Source organism: Pteropus alecto, unplaced genomic scaffold (genome assembly GCF_000325575.1).
Source record: "Pteropus alecto unplaced genomic scaffold, ASM32557v1 scaffold34, whole genome shotgun sequence".
NCBI classification, from domain to species: Eukaryota; Metazoa; Chordata; class Mammalia; order Chiroptera; family Pteropodidae; genus Pteropus; species Pteropus alecto.
The window spans coordinates 6,938,668-6,943,000 of NW_006435763.1; the positions used below are offsets into that span (position 1 = coordinate 6,938,668).

The 4,333-nt window shown below is 55.7% G+C and overlaps 1 protein-coding gene and 1 long non-coding RNA gene across 3 annotated transcripts in view; one reads left to right on the forward strand and one right to left on the reverse strand.

Annotated features, from left to right (window-relative positions):
* LOC112479129 overlaps positions 1–4,333 on the forward strand; it is a 234,279-nt gene that overhangs the window by 84,349 nt on the left and 145,597 nt on the right. The gene's annotated exons all lie outside the window — the stretch shown is intronic.
* The window catches only part of GPR139 (G protein-coupled receptor 139), a 34,014-nt gene that overhangs the window by 5,113 nt on the left and 24,568 nt on the right, over positions 1–4,333 (reverse strand). The gene's annotated exons all lie outside the window — the stretch shown is intronic.

Genomic DNA, 4,333 nt, shown 5'->3' on the forward strand with positions numbered 1-4,333 from the left:
CTCTCCCTCCTTCCCTCCCTTCTTAAAGGTAGCTAAGAAAAAGAGCTCAGGTTGGAGCAACAAAAGGGTAGACACCAAGAAGGAGTCTTCGATTGCAATGGCAGGCACGTGAGCAGGAGCAGCACTGAAACGCATTTGCTCAGCGCGTGCCAGTTTTCAGAAAAGGACAGAGAATTGCTTATCCGGGCTGGATACATTCCTGGGATAATCGTCTGCAAATCCTCTTCCTCTGCATCCTGAATCATGTTCTTGTGAATGCCCCGCCCCCCGAAGAGCCATTCACCCCTCTCAGCCGTCCTCCCTCCCCTGTGACTTAAATGCGTCCCTCCTCCTTCCGCTGGCCTGTCTTCTGCACTGGAAGAGTCGGCCGCAGGCACACAGGGACCCCTGACACTGGAACCTCGTGTCCCGCAGGCACACAGGGATCCCGGAGTGCTTCCGGGGCTGCTCTTGGAGCCATTCCCAGGACGTGCCCTGGGGACAGAGTTTTAGAAAAAGCAACAACTAAGCCTCCCAGGTGAGAAGGCAGCACTGGCCTTGTTTAGATCAGCTGGGGAGTGGAGACTGAATTACATGATGGGACATCACCTCCTGGCGATTGTCACTCCTCCACTCTTAAAGCAGAAGGAAGGGGAAATGCAAGGCGATGCTGGGGAGGCTTGGTGTCCGTCTTTTTGGCCTCTGTGGGTGGAGCTGGGAGGTCTTCAGGAGGTTCTGCCCTGGGGCTCCCAGGAGAGGAGCCTCCCAAGGGCAGCTGTCCCCTGCTGTGGTTACAGCCTCAGTCGTTGCCAGCTGGCCAGTGGCCATCCATGTTTCCCATGGTTCTACTTGCCCCAAGGCAGACGCTTGGAGTGTGGATTGTCTTTCCTACAACTGGTTATTAGGGACACAAAGCCGTGGGCCAGTGAAGAGGCGGTCAGGCAGTGGGACCCTACCCTGCTGGAAAGTCCATCCGTGAGCGATGGCTCCCATGTTCCCGGAAGGGTCCTTGTGCTCCTTGCAGGCTGAACCTCACCCCCAAATTATCCAGGTCCTTAAGAACCTATCCTAGTTGGAAGAGGCTGTGAAGGAAAGTGGTTTCTCTCTCTGAGCCTCAGTTCCTACATCTGTGAAATGGGCATCGTGAGGAACACCCTCATGGGTTGTTACTGTATGAAACAGTGTGTACGAGGCTGAGCTTAGCGAGCGCTCGGTGACTGTCGGCTATGGCGACTTTTCACACCTGGCCAGTTCAGCAGACAGTTGTCGAGCTAGAGGCCAGGCCTTGTGCCGGAAGCACAGGTGCGTAGGAGACAGTCTGAGCTCTCAAAGAATCCAGAGAAGATTCCAGTTTCCATTCACAGGTCGTTCCGGGCACTGACAGCCCTGTCGCCCGATCCGGACGCCCTCTGTTGCCTCTGACCTAGTCCTTCTGGCCACAGCTGTGTCCTTCCTCCTGCTCTCACTTTGCCCCTCTGCTCACTAGAGAAGATCGTCGGCCATCATCCATGGAACTCTACCCTTAAGAGCCATTACTCCACGATGGCTCCGTTGTCTCTTGCATTTTCTGCAATAGCCTTTGTTTTTTTAAAGCCGTAGTTCTTATTTTGACAACTGATTTACTTTGGAGCTTTACTATCACGTTCCTCTCTGTTAGTTTTCTCGGGGAGACCCCTGTTGACCGATAGACGATGGCAGGGGTGACTCCGCATGCCCAGGTCGTAAGTGCTCCACATTTAGCACTTGCGTGGATGCTTTTCAGAGCTAGGGTGAGTGCTTCTCCGATCTCTGAATCTCCCTTCCTTGTGGGTCCCCTGCCGAGAAGGAGCACACGGCCTGGGGCAGGATGGCAGAAGATGCCGCGTTGAGTTCCATGGCCGTGCCTGGGCTTCGCAGTGCCGCGTCTGCTGGGGTGCGGCGCATGTGTGGCCGTGTCTGCCGGGGTGGGGCGCACATGTAGCGATGTCTGCCGGGGTGGGGCGCACGCGTGCGCTTGTCCCAAGGGTCCTGGGCCTCCCTGGCTTTCCCCCAAAATTAACAAAGCGGTGTGGACCAGGACTAGCCGGGGTGGGGCGCATGTGTGGCCGTGTCTGCCGGGGTGGGGCGCACATGTAGCGATGTCTGCCGGGGTGGGGCGCACGCGTGCGCTTGTCCCAAGGGTCCTGGGCCTCCCTGGCTTTCCCCCAAAATTAACAAAGCGGTGTGGACCAGGACTAGTAGCCTCGGCTGCCTCTTGCAGATGAGTCGTCGGCAGGACCTAGGAGAGCTGCCATCCCGGGCAGTCTGACTCGGGGCGGTGGGGACAGTGAGTCAGCGTCCCGGCTGCTGCGGGGCTGGAGCCAGCCTTGCCACTCAGTTGGTCTACTCTCGACCGCAGAATTGGTTCTGGCTTTTGGACCAGGGCGGCATCTTTGGGTCACCATGACAACTGCCAGGTCTCAAGTGGGAACCCACATTCAAAGAGGCCGACAGACTCAGCGGTTTCCAAAGCATACTCCTCGGTGCCGGAGTTCATTTTCTTAGGACTGCCACACGTCGAGCACCTGCTGTGTGCTGGGTGGTTCTGTATAGATGAGACGATTTTATGTCATTTGCTGATGAACATTTCTACCGTAAAAGTTATGTTTTTTAAATGATGTTTGGAGGAATGTCGTTCTTTCCATTGAGGGTAGCGATAAAAGCCTACTTATAAAATAAGTTCAGTTTATTTAAAAGGTAGGTGGATTTCCAGAAAACCATCAGGGGTTAGGAGTGTCAGTAGCATGCCAGTCCTGGTCTCTGTTGTACAAATGAGGACACGTTCGGGGAGGGTCAGCCCCCTGCCCACGGCGGGGCAGCTGGTAAGGTGAGGAAGCATTTGAGATCACTTGGTGGTGCCATCAGGGGTGAAGGTGTCACAAGCGATGGGCCCAGCTGTGTTTCCTCAGCTCTGGGGTTTTGTCACGGAGACGGGTGGGCTTGAGGTGGCCCTCCAGCAAACACAGAGTGGAAGTTACCGGAAATGACAGGCTTCTTAACACGAGAGGCCTGAACTTTGGAGTCTAGTGGAGCCGGGGCCCCTGGAGCTACACAGTCCCAGCTATCTCAGTGCAGCGAACCTCAGACCCCTCGTCAATATAATGGGGGTCGTGGAGGTGTCTGGTTCAGGGGGCTGCCATGAGGATCAGAAGGACTCAGCCACGCAGAGCTCCTCGCTCAGAGCCTGGCACAGGGAGTGTGCGCAGTGAGCGGGCACGGGCATTAGGTGTGAGTGTGGCGCGCAGCCCTGCCCAGGTGACAGACTGCACCAGGCAGAGGCCTGAGGCGGAGGCAGGAGCCCTGGCAGATTTGGGCTTCGCTCTCCAGGACGGGACAGTCGTCTCTAGAGAAGACTCTGTCAGTGAGAATGCCCTTTGACCTCCCGGTTTCGTTGACACTGGGTTCTGACGCAGACCCCGTGTATCCGTGGACAGCCACTTCCCTTCCCAGCGCCTCGGTCCCCAGATCTGCAACATGGGCCAGTTACCAGCAAAGCCATAGAGGTCATAATGGTAGTATCATAGGTCATACCCAGGGAAGGCGCCTGGGGAGTTTACCAGGCAGACAGGGCAAGGGGCTTCTCCAGGAGGAGTGAGCAGCGTGTGGAAAGGCACAGAAGCCCGGAAGAGGGTCCCCCGCGTTCCCTCCGGTCAGCAAACAGGTATCGCGTGCTTGCTCCATCAGGCCCCGCGCTCACATCTTCATCCGCACGAAGTATATTTCGTATCTAGAATATTACGTATTACCTGCTATTCCATCTAATCGTAAGTTCCCAGTGTCAAATCCTTACTATTAAAGTGGTAACTGTTTTTGTTCCCTTAGTGATGAGACAGGCTGGGGCTCAGAAGGGTTAAGACACGGCTGAGGTTGGACGCAGAGGCGCCAAATGCCTCCTCCAGCTCTCCCACCCGTGATACCTGTTACACGAGCACTGAGCTCGTTTCATAATAACTAGCGCCTTTATTAAGAATGGTTGGCTTTATTACGCCCTTACTCTATGGGGATCACTTGTGTGAGGTTTTACTCTCATTAAATCTAATCCTCACGGGACAGTCGGAGACGGATACTGTTAACAGCCCCATCGTAGGGACAGGAGCACTGAGGCTCAGCGGGCAAGAGACTGGCCTGGTCAGACATCAGGCGGGAGCTGGACCTGGGACCCAGGAGCCCATTCGATGCACCTGCTTGTCCAGCTGCTTCCGTAATTAGCTGGGGACTGACCATTCAGTGGACGCGGACCAGGTCATTCGCTCTCTCTTTTCTCTCTCTCTCCTTCCCTCCCCTCTCCTTCCCTCCCTCTTTCTTTAAACAGTACATCAGCTGGCAGGTACATGGC